General features: G+C 41.7%; 1 long non-coding RNA gene across 1 annotated transcript; it reads right to left on the minus strand.

Moving 5' to 3' along the window:
- Positions 1-1,524: 1,524 nt before the first annotated feature.
- Positions 1,525-2,037, minus strand: LOC127651939 (uncharacterized). Its single transcript, XR_007971626.1, has 3 exons — positions 1,935-2,037; positions 1,739-1,866; positions 1,525-1,661 (listed from the first exon to the last, which is right to left on the minus strand). It is a non-coding gene; the product is annotated as an uncharacterized LOC127651939 (long non-coding RNA).
- Between the last annotated feature and the right edge of the window lie 13,935 nt (positions 2,038-15,972).

A 15,972-nucleotide genomic window follows, 5' to 3' on the forward strand; every position in this document is an offset into this window, starting at 1 on the left:
GCAGTACGGCATCAGTATCTACAGATTGAGATGTACCCATAGAGGGCCCAGGCATCCTAAGGGGTTCACTACTAGGACCAGGCGAACTGGCCAGGGCTTGATCTTGATGCAGCTTCAAATTGTCAGCTCTTAATTGAGCTACTAATTCTCTTAGTTCCTGTAGTTCGTCTTCCATTTTTAAAATTCACACAATAGAAGAGAAACTTACCACAATCTTTGAACAGAGAATACTACGTGCCAAGATGGAACTCAGCTTACTACAAAAAGCACACTCCCAGCCAAATTAACACTGCGGTTTTGCTTCTAAAGAAAGGGAGAGAAAAAACAAACAAACAAATCAACCACAATAATTCATACAAATATCCATGTCTCAGGTCAGTATGTTAAGGAGGAGAGGATCCTGCTGACTACGCCAGATGTGGCAATATAGAGGCGCTGCGCTCTGCAATACAGAGCTCTAATATATAACGACTATGCCACCCCAGCATTTAACCAGCTGGGGAAATACCCGTAAAAGGGCACACCAGTTCGTTCTCCTTCCCACAATCACAAAACACTGAGGCGTGAATACGTACCGGAAAATGTCTCTTTAGTCAATGATCATAAATAGTTTAAAATACCACAAGGGTCAGTAAAACAGTTGATATAGAAGGCAAGGCCACTGATTTATATTTGAGCTGATTTGTATATGAGCAACTAGGTCCAACAAGGAAACAAATGCAGGCTCTCACCACAGAGCGGGGGTGCACCATTGGCTGGGCAGGCTGAGCAGTGGACTTCAAATCAGCCCGCAATAAGTACATCGTGCCCAACACTTCCAAAGCACACACAAACTCTAGTGAAATCCACTGCAAGAAAACCTACACCGCACTCTTAAAAGGAGTTTCCATTCACCATGCACAGGATGGCTAGCCTGCCCGCTTTTGGGTCACCCCGGCTCCTAGAAAAGAACGAAAGCAAAATCAATTGATGCAGAAAATGTACAAAACCAACGGCATTAATTGTTAATGTTGCCAACAATAAAAAAATAAACACACAAAAAGAATGTACTGTCACCAAAATAAAGGCAAAAGAACAAAAAAATGAATAATCAAGGAAAGCAAAATCAATTGATGCAGAAAATATACAAAACCAACGGCATTAATTGTTAATGTTGCCAGCAATAAACAATTAACACAAAATAAAGGCAAAAGAACAAAAAAACTAATAATCAAGGAAAGCAAAATCAATTGATGCAGAAAATATACAAAACCAACGGCATTAATTGTTAATGTTGCCAGCAATAAACAATTAACACTAAATAAACACACGAAAAGAATATACGGTCACCAAAATAAAGGCAAAAGAACAAAAAAACGAATAATCAATTACTCTCCAAATATAAACCAAATATTACAATAAGAAAAACAAACAGCAACGAGCACAACAGACGTAATCAAAACAGCCATAAGCAAAACACCCCTAAGCAAAACCGCAGCATCGAGGCTAATCAATGTTGCGATCAAACGGCCACTTTCACGGCCTAAAATACACAAGAAACAGAGTTAAAAACACACTTTTAACGTTACTTTAAAGTGGACATAAAGACATGAGTGGGTTTACATACCGATCAGCGGGACTTCCGTTAAAATATCCGGCAGACCATTCTCTCATACCATTTACTACACAGAGAAAATCACGCGTCATACAGAAGCAAAATAAATGCAGTCCCACACTCGAATATACACAATGGACCTACCAAACAGAAGAGCAGCAGTCACCCACAGCACGCCGTGTTGTACTTGCGATCTAAACTGGAACTACAGCAGTGATGCAGAGGAAACACCCTCTCGAGCAGTACGATCAGTACCTCCGAACAGACACCAGCTGAGCAGAAAAGTCAGTAAACACACAATCTAGTCGCCAAATCGTAGCTATGGCAAACAAACACCCACCTCACACACAGAGCTGTCGAGCACCGGCAACCATGACGCCCAGGTGACACAATGATGACGCAATATCCCGCCACTCTGGTGATGCCCTTTATATACTCTAAATAAGGTCCTGTAAATATACATGGGGCGGAGTCATGCTTAAAGCGCCACTTCACCACACATATTATATATATATATATATATATATATATATATATATTTAAATAAAATTGTCAAATTGTTTATTAAATTAATAATTTTTAGGTTAGGTTATTTTTGGAAGTCCATTTCTGTAAAGGCATATACAGTATATTCAAGTATTGATATATGTATATATATATATATATATATATATATATATATATATATATATATATATATATATATATATATATATATATAAAGTATATATATACAGGACTTTTAGGCACTTGTGAAAAACTTTCAAAATGAGGATTTCTTCAAAAAATAATTACATAAATAGTTTTCATTAGTCAATTAACATCATACAATGTCCAGTAAACAGAAAAAGAGCTAAATCAATATTTAGTGTGAACAGTTTTGCCTTCAAAACAGCAACATTTCTCCTACTTACACTTGGACTTTCTTTGGTTGTTGGCAGATATGATGTTCCAAGCTTCTTGGAGAATTTGCTACAGTTCTTTTATTTATTTAGGCTGTCTCAATTACTTCTTTCTCTTCATGTAATCCCAGACTGACACGATGTTCAGTGGGGGGCTCTGTGAGGGCCATGCCATCTGTTGCAGGGCTCCCTCTTCTTCTATTCTATTATGTTCTATTAGCAAAAGGAATGTTTAGAAGTATAAAATGTATATTTCCTATTGATACACTAAATTAGCAGATATAAACAACCAACTTAAGACAAATTTTATGGGAAACATCTTATGTGCCCAAATCTTTTGCACAGTAATGTCTGTGTTTGTATGTATGTGTATATATATCAGAATCAGAATCAGCTTTATTGCCAAGTATGCTTACACATACAAGGAATTTGTCTAGGTGACAGGAGCTTCCAGTCAACAACAATACAAACAATACCAAAAACAGCAGCAAGACATGGGTAATTAAAAACAAAAAAGAACACAAAATAAATAATTATACGTACATACACTTACCTTCATACATACCCACATACACACGCGTAGTGCAAATCTAATACAATCTTGTTATATAAAGAACAAAAACCTGTATATTATGTACAGAGCAATGTAAGTAATGGCAGAAGTGGATATGTTGGATAATATAAATTAAAATTATAATTAAACTGTGTATTGCACATAATTATTGCTCAATGGGGCAATTTAATTGTTCATTAGATGGATGGCCTGAGGGAAAAAACTGTTCCTGTGTCTGACGGTTCTGGTGTTCAGAGCTCTGACGCCAGAAGGCAACAGTTCAAAAAGGTAGTGGACAGGGTGAGTGTGGTCCAGAGTGATTTTACCAGCCTTTTTCCTCACTCTGGAAGTGTATAGTTCTTGAAGGGGGGGCAGGGGGCAACCAATAATCCTCTCAGCAGACCGAACTGTCCTTTGTAGTCTTCTGATGTCTGATTTCGTAGCTGCACCAAACCAGACAGTTATTGAAGTGCAGAGGACAGACTCAATGACTGCTGAGTAGAACTGTTTCAGCAGCTCTAGTGGCAGGTTGAACTTCCTCAGCTGGCGAAGGAAGTACAACCTCTGCTGGGCCTTTTTCACAATGGAGTCGATGTGTATCTCCCACTTCAGGTCCTGTGAGATGGTAGTGCCCAGGAACCTGAATGACTCCACTGCTGCCACAGTGCTGTTAAGAATGGTGAGGGGGGACAATGTTGGGGTGTTCCTCCTAAAGTCCACAATCATCTCCACTGTTTTGAGCGTGTTCAGCTCCAGGTTATTTTGATTGCACCAGAAAGCCAGCCGTTCAACCTCCTTTCTATATGCAGACTCATCATCATCTCGGATGAGGCCGATGACAGTGGTGTCGTCTGCAAACTTCAGGAGCCTGACAGAGGGGTCCTTGGTGGTGCAGTCATTGGTGTACAGGGAGAAGAGTAGTGGGGAGAGCACACATCCCTGGGGGGCACCAGTGCTGATGGTACAGGTGGTGGAAGTGAATTTTCCCTGCCTCACAAGCTGCTGCCTATCCGTCAGAAAGCTGGTAATCCACCGACAGGTAGAGGTGGGAACAGGGAGTTGGTTTAACTTAGTCCGGAGTATATCTGGTATGATTGTGTTGAAAGCCGAGCTGAAGTCCACAAAAAGGATCCTTACGTATGTCCCCGGTCTGTCCAGATGTTGCAGGATATGATGCAAACCCATGTTGACTGCATCATCCACAGACCTGTTTGCTCGATAAGCAAATTGAAGGGGGTCCAGAAAGGGTCCAGTGATGTCCTTCAGGTGGGCCAACACCAGTCTCTCAATGACTTCATGACCACAGATGTCAGGGCGACAGGTCTGTAGTCATTAAGTCCTGTGATTTTAAGTTTCTTAGGGACGGGGATAATAACTGAGCGTTTGAAGCAGCATGGGACTTCACACTGCTCCAGTGATCTATTGAAGATCTGAGTGAAGATGGGGGCCAGTTGGTTAGCACAGGAACGAAGGCAAGCTGGTGAGATGCCATCTGGTCCTGGAGCCTTCCTTGTCCTTTGCTTCCTAAAGACACGGCACACATCGTCCTCACAGATCTTGAGTGCAGGTAGTGTAGCAGGAGGGGGGATGAGGGGGGTTGCAGGAGGTGTTAATGGTTGTGTGAAATGAAGGTCCGAGTGCATGTGGGGTGTGAAATCGGGCCTTTCAAATCTGCCGTAAAACACATTCAGGTCGTCAGCCAGTCGTTGGTCCGCCACAGGGTTGGGGGTAGGAGTCCTGTAATTAGTAAGTTGTTTCAGGCCACTCCACACTGATGCAGGGTTGTTAGCTGAAAACTTGCTTTTCAGCTTCTCAGAGTAGCTTCTTTTAGCCACTCTGATTTCCTTATTCAGTGTGTTCCTGGCCTGATTATACAAGACTCTATCCCCACCCCTGTAAGCCTCCTCTTTGGCATGACGAATCTGTCTGAGTTTTCCTGTGAACCATGGTTTATCATTGTTGAATGACAAAAATGTCCTAGTAGGGATGCACATATCCTCACAGAAACTGATGTATATATGTAGCAGTATCTGTGAGCTCGTCCAGGTCTGTAGCTGCAGCTTCAAAAACACTCCAATCAGTGCAGTCAAAGCAGGCTTGTAGTTCCAGCTCTGCTTCAATAGTCCATCTCCTTATTGTCCTTAGGCTTTGTTGATTTTAATTTCTGCCTGTAGGTCGGGAGAAGATGAACCAGACAGTGATCAGAGAGTCCCAAAGCTGCACGTGGGACAGAGCGATATGCATCCTTTAATGTTGTATAGCAGTGATCCAATATATTCCTGTCTCTGGTGGGGCAGGTAATGTGCTGTCTGTATTTGTGCAGTTCGCGTGAGAGATTTGTTTTGTTAAAGTCCCCAAGAATAATAATGACTGAGTCTGGGTATTGTTGTTCTGTGTCTGAGATTTGATCAGCCAGCTGTTGCAGCGCTATGTTCCCAGATGCGTTTGGAGGAATGTAAACACTCACCAGAATAAACGAAGAAAACTCCCGCGGCGAGTAGAACGGCTTACAGTTAATAAAGAGCGCTTCCAGATTAGGACAGCACATCCTCTTTAGTGTTGATACATCTGTACACCAACTTTCGTTGATGTAAAAGCATGTTCCACCGCCTTCTCGTTTTCCCCGTTAACTCCGCGATGCGATCCGCTCTGAACAGCTGGAAGCCCGGCAGATGTAATGCGCTGTCCGGAATGGCTTCACTCAGCCAGGTTTCAGTGAAGCACAGTGCAGCAGAGTTTGAAAAGTCCTTATTAGTATGTGTGAGGAGATGTAGTTCGTCCGTTTTGTTGGGAAGAGAGCGGAGATTTGCGAGATGAATGCTCGGCAGTGCTGTTCGAACGCCGCGACTGACGGAGTTTAACCAGCGCCGGCTCGTCTCCCTCGCCTGCGTCTCGTAGCGCATCTAAACAACACAGCAGCGCCTCCAACTAAAATGTCCAGTAAAACGTCCGAATATTGAAAAACCGGGAAAACATTATCTGGTATGTGCTGCCGAATGTTCAGCAGTTCGTCCCTGGTAAAACTGATTGGTAAAAGATTGCTAAACACAGGACAAACTAACAAAAACAACAAAAGAATTGAAGAGCTCCACACCGAGGCGGCCATCTGCGGCGCCATGTTGTATATCAATATGATTGATATAGAGAAAACACACATTTGTGTAATTGGACTACAAGTGTACAGATATGAGGAGCATATATATGAGGAGCCTTTTAAGAATCATACTTCCCTCGGAGTTAGCGATACTTCTGCCTCAAAGTCCATGTTTACAGTAGTCTCATAATATGCTCTGTTCGACACATGTCTTAAAAAGTACTAACACCAGCCAAATGTTAAACCATGACTGTATTGCTATTTTCATAGCTTTTGAAGAATGTGCAATAAATTTATTTATTTTTTTAAATGATTTTATGATTTAAACTCTCACGTAGCTGTTCAGTTTAATTAATCACCCCAACTTGAAGATTTTCCTACACTAAGCTCAGTTCATGTGTGTTTTTAAGTACATGAGAGGCTTTGAACACTCGACAGAGCTCTTTAGAGGTCACTTGCACATGCCAGAGCTTTAACAACTTTTACCTCAGTAGTCATCCTATCACTATGGCAAGAATTCTTCAGTTTGGTGAAGTAGTTTCTGTTAGTTGGTCTTCTCGAAATAGCATACTTGACTACTGCTTATACTATTTTGCAGTGTTAATATTAGGCATTGAATGTAAATTTTACATGTACATGGAGGACAAACTTGATTTTTTAAATGTGCATTGTGAAATGCAATTTACATTTCCAGGTTGATGAATGAACTGTAAGCAATATTAGCGGTGAGATCTCTTTTTTTTAATCATTATTTGATCAAACTACTCTTAAGTTGACATTTATACACCAAACTGAATTAAAACTGCAAAATGTCCCCTCACAGCAAGAATGTCCTGGGTTTGAGTCCCAGCTCAACTGTGCCTTTCTGTGTGGAGTTCCCTGTGTTTGTTTGGGTTTCCTCCAGGTGCTCCGTTTTCCCCAAGTCCAAAAAGACTTGCACATTAAGTTGGAGACCCTAAATTGCCTGTTTGGTGAGAATGTAAGTCTGTGTGTGTTGCCCTGTTATGGAATGGCCACCTGTTCAGGGTGTTTCCCTGCCTTCGACCCGAGACAGCTGTTTACATTGCTGTTAGCCAAATGACTCTAAACGACTGAAGCGACTAAAACTAAACAAAATATTATGCTCGAAGAGCAGTGTGAAGGGAGCAATAAAGGGAGTAATGGTGCTTATGTGTTTTTCTGGGAGGATATGTGGGTGAATGGTGCAGGAGAGGCTGGAAAAGGAGACGCGTGTTTGCACTCCCTTAGGAGCTAGAAAAGGCCTCAATTGCGTTAAGTTAGCTATGGAGCCAGCTTGCCTGCCCGCCAGCCATTCTCTCTCTCTCTCTCTCTCTCTCTCTCTCTCTCTCTCTCTCTCTTTCACCCTCTCTTTTGCTTCCTGGTACACCCCCGCTTGACAAGGTCAATCTGTCCTGACGATGAGCAGTTGCGCTTGGCTCCGCTTTTTTTCATAGATTCCTTCCGATAACCGTAACATGAACCCTGCTCGAAAAATACAGGAGCAGGGAGAACTATGAGGACTCTGCAGTTACAAACTCATAATAATGAGTTATACTATATTATAAAATTTGTAATATTACATAATATGTAATATAATTGACAGTGTGTGTTTATATATATATATATATATATATATATATATATATATATAGGCTAATATACACACATTCAATTTATAATACCCAGTCAAACATTTGGATACATCTACTCATTCCTTATTGCTATTTTCACATTTTAGAATAATAGTAAAGTCATCATAACTATAAAATGACCAAGTATCTGAATCATATAATGATCAACAAATGTTGAAAAAAAAATCAAAACTATCTTATATTTGAGCTTCTTAAATTGCCACCCTTTTCTCTGACATTTTGGACGTTTCTCTCAACTTACTTCATGAGGTGTATCCTGGCATTTATCCTGTACTTCTTTGTGAAGTTTTCTAAAGAAAATCATACTGTATATAGGTAAAATGTAATTCATATATACATATTAATAGAGCAATATACATTTTGCCTCAATGAATTACTTATATATATATATATATATATATATATATATATATATACACTCACCTAAAGGATTATTAGGAACACCTGTTCAATTTCTCATTAATGCAATTATCTAATCAACCAATCACATGGCAGTTGCTTCAATGCATTTAGGGGTTTGGTCCTGGTCAAGACAATCTCCTGAACTCCAAACTGAATGTCAGAATGGGAAAGAAAGGTGATTTAAGCAATTTTGAGCGTGGCATGGTTGTTGGTGCCAGACGGGCCAGTCTGAGTATTTCACAATCTGCTCAGTTACTGGGATTTTCACGCACAACCATTTCTAGGGTTTACAAAGAATGGTGTGAAAAGGAAAAACATCCAGTATGCGGCAGTCCTGTGGGCGAAAATGCCTTGTTGATGCTAGAGGTCAGAGGAGAATGGGCCGACTGATTCAAGCTGATAGAAGAGCAACTTTGCCTGAAATAACCACTCGTTACAACCGAGGTATGCAGCAAAGCATTTGTGAAGCCACAACACGCACAACCTTGAGGCGGATGGGCTACAACAGCAGAAGACCCCACCGGGTACCACTCATCTCCACTACAAATAGGACAATTTGCAAGAGCTCACCAAAATTGGACAGTTGAAGACTGGAAAAATGTTTCCTGGTCTGATGAGTCTCGATTTCTGTTGAGACATTCAGATGGTAGAGTCAGAATTTGGCGTAAACAGAATGAGAACATGGATCCATCATGCCTTGTTACCACTGTGCAGGCTGGTGGTGGTGGTGTAATGGTGTGGGGGATGTTTTCTTGGCACACTTTAGGCCCCTTAGTGCCAATTGGGCATCGTTTAAATGCCACGGCCTACCTGAGCATTGTTTCTGACCATGTTCATCCCTTTATGGCCACCATGTACCCATCCTCTGATGGCTACTTCCAGCAGGACAATGCACCATGTCACAAAGCTTGAATCATTTCAAATTGGTTTCTTGAACATGACAATGAGTTCACTGTACTAAAATGGCCCCCACAGTCACCAGATCTCAACCCAATAGAGCATCTTTGGGATGTGGTGGAACGGGAGCTTCATGCCCTGGATATGCATCCCACAAATCTCCATCAACTGCAAGATGCTATCCTATCAATATGGGCCATCATTTCTAAAGAATGCTTTCAGCACCTTGTTGAATCAATGCCACGTAGAATTAAGGTAGTTCTGAAGGCGAAAGGGGGTCAAACACAGTATTAGTATGGTGTTCCTAATAATCCTTTAGGTGAGTGTATATATATATATATCCTCTCCAGGTATTCGATATTCTAATTTTTCGAGTTTAACCTGTGTATTAGAATATCGTGCAAAAGTTCATTAATTTCAGTAATTCAACTTAAAAGGTGAAACTAATATATTATATAGACTCATTACAAGCAAAGTAAGATATTTCAAGCCTTTATTTGATATAATTTTGATGATTATGGCTTACAGCTTATGAAAACCCCAAATTCAGAATCTCAGAAAATTAGAATATTGTGAAAAGGTTCAGTATTGTAGGCTCAAAGTGTCACACTCTTATCAGCTAAACACCTGCAAAGGGTTCCTGAGCCTTTAAATGGTCTCTCAGTCTGGTTCAGTTGAATTCACAATCATGGGGAAGACTGCTGACCTGACAGTTGTGCAGAAAACCATCACTGACACCCTCAACAAGGAGGGAAAGCCTCAAAAGGTAATTGCAAAAGAAGTTGGATGTTATCAAAGTGCTGTATCAAAGCACATTAATAGAAAGTTAAGTGGAAGGGAAAAGTGTGGAAGAAAAAGGTGCACAAGCAGCAGGGATGACCGTAGCCTGGAGAGGATTGTCAGGAAAAGGCCATTCAAATGTGTGGGGGAGCTTCACAAGGAGTGGACTGAGGCTGGAGTTACTGCATCAAGAGCCACCACACACAGACGGGTCCTGGACATGGGCTTCAAATGTCAAACATCTTACCTGGGCTAAAGAAAAAAGAACTGGTCTGTTGCTCAGTGGTCCAAAGTCCTCTTTTCTGATGAGAGCAAATTTTGCATCTCATTTGGAAACCAAGGTCCCAGAGTCTGGAGGAAGAATGGAGAGGCACACAATCCAAGATGCTTGAAGTCCAGTGTGAAGTTTCCACAGTCTGTGTTGGTTTGGGGAGCCATGTCATCGGCTGGTGTTGGTCCACTGTGCTTTATTAAGTCCAGAGTCAACGCAGCCGTCTACCGGGACATTTTGGAGCACTTCATGCTTCCTTCAGCAGACAAGCTTTATGGAGATGCTGACTTCATTTTCCAGCAGGACTTGGCACCTGCCCACACTGCCAAAAGTACCACAACCTGGTTCAATGACCAAGGTATTACTGTGCTTGATTGGCCAGTAAACTCGCCTGACCTGAACCCCATAGATAATCTATGGGGCATTGCCAAGAGAAAGATTAGAGACATGAGACCAAACAATGCAGAAGAGCTGAAGGCCGCTATTGAAGCATCTTGGTCTTCCATAACACCTCAGCAGTGCCACAGGCTGATAGCATCCATGCCACGCCGCATTGAGGCAGTAATTAATGCAAAAGGGGCCCAAACCAAGTACTGAGTACATATGAGAGAATAGAATTACGCGCATGTCCGTCATGTGTGTTTGTTTAGCCTATGTGTTTTTGAGTTTTCATTAAATTATTATTTATATTGACAAGCCGGTTCTCGTCTCCTCCTTGCCCATCCTTTAACTGTTTTACAACAACCTAATTTCCATAGTTCCATTTATGTTATTCCATAGTTTTGATGACTTTACAATTATTCTAAAATGTGAAAAGAAAACAATTATATAAAATTATAATAAAGAATGAGGTGTTTCAAATCTTTTGAACGGTAGTCTATATATATATATATACACAGTGCATCCAGAACGTTTTCACAGCGCTTCACTTTTTCCACATTTTGTTGTTACAGCCTTATTCCAAAATGGATTAAATTCATTATTTTCCTCAAAATTCTACAAACAATACCCCATAATGACAATGTGAAAGAAGTTTGTTTGAAATCTTTGCAAATTTATATATATAAAAAAATAAAAATACATAAGTATTCACAGCCTTTGCTCAATACTTTGTTGAAGCACCTTTGGCGCCAATTACAGCCTCAAGAATTTTTTGTATGATGCACACTTATTTTTGGGCAGTTTCTCCCATTCTTCTTTGCAGGACCTCTCAAGCTCCATCAGGTTGGATGGGGAGCGTCGGTGCACAGTCATTTTCAGATCTCTTCAGAGATGTTCAATCGGGTTCAATTCTGGGCTCTGGCTGGGTCACTCAAGGACATTCACAGAGTGGTCCCGTAGCCACTCCTTTGTTATCTTGGCTGTGTGCTTAGGGTCATTGTCCTGTTGGAAGATGAACCTTCACTCTAGTCTGAGGTCCAGAGTGCTCTGGAACAGGTTTTCATCAAGGATGTCTCTGTACATTGTAGAGTATGAACGGAGAATCATGAACTCATTAATTCTAAATACAGGGCACACATTGTGTGCTAGGGGTCCTAAAGAAAACCCCCACACTGTTTCTCCCCATCTAAATCACCGGGGAGCGCCAGCGAGTCTGGAGTAGAATGCGCTATTGACGTTTTTACGACCCAGAGAGACACTCCAGAGACCCTCGTGACTTCGCCTTCTGAACCCGTACCATGTGAGAAAGGAATGTTCAGAGAAGTGCTGACCCTCACTTCATTCTCTTACTGAGAAAGAGAAATGAACCCTGTTAATCCTATATATATATTCTATATATCCATGTGATAAATATTGACATGTATATAATGTGCCATCTCACATTTTCCATTAAATGTGCTTGATCTATTTTTTCTTGCAAACTAATGGGTTAATGTTTCAGACTTTGCATACTATGGTTAACCGAAATCATATGTGTGGCATATTTGGTCTCTATAACTTGGTATTTTGAAGATCGAAATGACTGTGTACATGATATGTCGATAACAACAACATATTAGTATTACAAGTATATTTCCTAGTTTCTTTCTTGCTCATGCAATGAGAAATGTGAGAACAAAGAGCAATAAACCAAATTCCCGCCTGGAACCCAAACCCTTCTCATTGGTCGAGCCAATGAGAGGTGGGACATGTTTTCTAAGGGTATAAAACTACTGCGCCCACTTCCTTCTCTCTCTTATCTCTTAGCTCTCTCTTAGCCTCTCTTGCTTCCTGCCTCTCTTGTTTTCTGGTCCTCTGAGCCTTGTGATCTCTCACTCTCTCGCTGAATGATGCCAAACTAGAAGGCCCCAAGGACTCCCAAGCGTGCGCCAGGCTACGGCCTTGTCTCTGACTCCCACTGGTTCTCTCTCTCATCAAGACAACATCATCAAAGATCAACTCAAGCCATCAACAAATTGCATCAGGACAGTTTAATTCAAATGGGACATGCAAGTATCAAACTTAGTCTCATTATTTGATACATTAAGTATCCTTAACCCCTTTCTAAAAAGGGCGTGTCAGAACTAATATGATGGTTTGCTCAGGCTGTTGATCTGCTGAACTTCAAACAATGCTATAACTTCTTGCCTTCCTGTATTCTGCTTCAGCCCTCTTTCCCTTGGTAAACTGTATGAATGTATGTATATGTATGTTAGAGTAGTTTAAATGTTTAGTCTAGTTAATAAAGTCTTGTTCATGTCACATGTAAAGTTGTCTGTGTCTCAAGCTCATATCTAAAGTCACTAATCATAGATTTTGACTACTTGCTCTTAATACTTAGTAAGAAAGACATTTCCCATGCCCCGGAAATGTACATTTCTATTAATTAATTAATTAATAACCAATATTGAGTGTTCACGGGATGAACCGAGTATTTGGTTGTAATGTTAATGTAGCTACATCAAGTTAACCCGATTAACTGATCCAAATATTCATAATCGATTATAACAAGTTATGATTGATTATTAATATTTCATAGAGCTGATTCGCTACAACATGCATTCATCTTTCCCCCGATCCTACCTATTCATCCAGTTCCTGACGCTGAAAAACATCCCCAAAGCATGATGCTGCCACCCCATGCTTCACTGTAGGGATGGTATTTGCCAGGTGATTAGGTTTCCTCCAGATATGATGCTTGCCATTCAGGCCAAAGAGATCAATCTTTGTTTCATCAGACCAAAGAATTTAGTTTCTCATGGTCTGAGAATCCTTCAGGTGCCTTTTGGCAAACTCCAGGCAGGCTGTCATGTGCCTTTTACTGAGGAGTGGCTTCCATCTGGCCACTCTACTATACAGGCCTGATTGGTGGAGTGCTGCAGAGATGGTTGTTCTTCTGGAAGGTTCTCCGCTCTCCACAGAGAAACGCTGGAGCTCTGTCAGAGTGGACCATTGGGTTCTTGGTCACCTCCCTGACTAAGGCCCTTCTCCCCTGATCGCTCAGTTTGGCCAGGCAGGCAGCTCTAGGAAGAGTCCGTTGGTTCCAAACTTCTTCCATTTACGGATGATGGAGTCCATTGTGCTCATTGGGAACTTCAATGCTGCAGAAATGTTTCTGTTCCGTTCCCCAGATCTGAGCCTCAATACAATCCTGTCTCGGAGGTCTACAAACAATTCCTTGGACTTCATGGCTTGGTTTGTGCTCTGACATGCACTGTTAACTGTGGGACCTTATATAGACAGGCGTGTGCCTTTCCAAATCATGTCCAATCAACTGAATTTATCACAGGTGGACTCCAATCAAGTTGTAGAAACATCTCAAGGATGATCAGTAGAAACAGGATGCACCTGAGCTCAATTTTGAGTGTCATGGCAAAGGCTGTGAATACTTATATACATGTGATTTTTTTCGTGTTTTGATTTTAATAAATTTTGCAAAGATTTCAAACAAACTTTCAAGTTGTCATTATGGGGTATTGTTTGTAGAATTTTGAGGAAAATATTGAATTTACAGTTTTTTTCAATCGCTAACAAGCGCTTACCCATATGTCAGATACTTTTTCTAAACTCTTAACACAGACTCACACCTACAAAACACAATTGGCCAAATGGATAATTTTCTTCTCAAAAACACATTTTGTTAAATATATACTAACTCTTCATTTCAAAATAGAACACATCTTTCTCTGCACACACTAACTTTACCAAAACACTGGAAATCAAAATGAAATGATTCTGTCAAAGAATAACACTTGTTTTCACTTCACAAGGTACATGCAGTCAATCAAAGTACACCAGGTTTCAAAATACTGGATATTGTTGACATTACTAAAACTGCATAGACTTTTATGTTTCAGTTTTACAGGTATTTGCATGCAAAACATGCAATCCACCGTTTTTACACAAAATGTCTTGGTTGGGAACTGTATGTCCACATGTACAGTAATGTTCACATTCAAAAGCATTCCAGTAAAAAGCAAATTAGTTTTTTTTTCCTTTACTGTTTACTACAGGAGGTACAGTAGAAACACAGTATGATAGAACAGAAAACGTTTTACAGTATTGCTTACAGTGAACAAAATATCCATGAAACACAAAAGAGCATTCTGAACAAAAAAACAACAGCATAAAGCCCAGATAAAAAGGGGGGAACTAAAACAAAGCACAAAATTACTGCATCTCTCACTGCTCCTGCACCTCTCACTGCATCTCTCACTGCATCTCTCACTGCATCTCTCACTGCATCTCTCACTGCACCTGCACCTCTCACTGCATCTCTCACTGCATCTCTCACTGCTCCTCTCACTGCTCCTCTCACTGCTCCTCTCACTGCTCCTCTCACTGCTCCTCTCACTGCATCTCTCACTGCTCCTGCATCTCTCACTGCTCCTGCACCTCTCACTGCTCCTGCACCTCTCACTGTGTTATGAATGCAGACAGCGAAAGCAGACGAGGAGAGCGGATCTACATGCAGCTTAATCCTTTATTCGATAAACAAACAAATAAATAAACAAAGGAAAAACCCTCAATGGGGAAATAAACATAAAGCTGAACACACGGACAGGGAAAACATACCAGCTAACAACATTCAGACAATCAAATAACAACAAACAGACAGGGTTTAAATACAAGAATCTGGGACAAAGGGGCCAATGAACAAACAGAACACAAACTAGATGACAAGGTGATTAACAGACACCAAAGGCAAATTAACAAGGGCAGGTGAAAACAATGAACAGTGAACACAAGGGAAAACAAGACTGTGGAGCTACAAAAGGGACAAAAGTGAAAACTAAGGAGTACAAAAGTGACAAAAATGGTAAACAAAAGAGCAACAGTGGAACAAGACAGGGTATACATAACAGAGCCCCCCCTCAAAGGATCGGCTTCCAGACGATCCTAAAAAACAAAGACAAAAGACAAAAAACCCACAAAGAACAAAAATCAGGAGGTCTGGGAGCTGACCTCAGGGCAAGGATGGGCTCAGGTGGCCTGGGAGCTGGCCACAGGGCAGGGACAGGTTCAGGAGGCCTGGGAGTTGACCACGGGATGTGGGTAGGCTTGGGGGACCTGGGTGGTGGCCGCAGGATAGGGACCGGCGGAGCCACGTGAGGTGGAGCCAAGGAGGACTTCAGAGGCGGAGCCGTAGAAGACTTGGGAGGCGGCGCCGAAGGAGGCGTAGGCAGGACCGTGGGGGGCTTAGGAGGCGGAGCCGAGGGAGGCCCAGGAGGCGGATCCGAGGAAGGTGGCGCCGTAGGAGGCTCTAGAGGCGGAGGTCCGGAAGGCTCAGGAGGTGGAGCCAATGGAGGTGGCGCCGTGGGAGGCTCTAGAGGTGGAGGCCTGGAAGGTTCAGGAGGTGGAGCCAATGGAGGTGGCGCCGTAGGAGGCTCTAGCGGCGGAGCCCTGG

The sequence above is a fragment of the Xyrauchen texanus genome, chromosome 11 (genome assembly GCF_025860055.1).
Source record: "Xyrauchen texanus isolate HMW12.3.18 chromosome 11, RBS_HiC_50CHRs, whole genome shotgun sequence".
NCBI lineage: Eukaryota > Metazoa > Chordata > Actinopteri > Cypriniformes > Catostomidae > Xyrauchen > Xyrauchen texanus.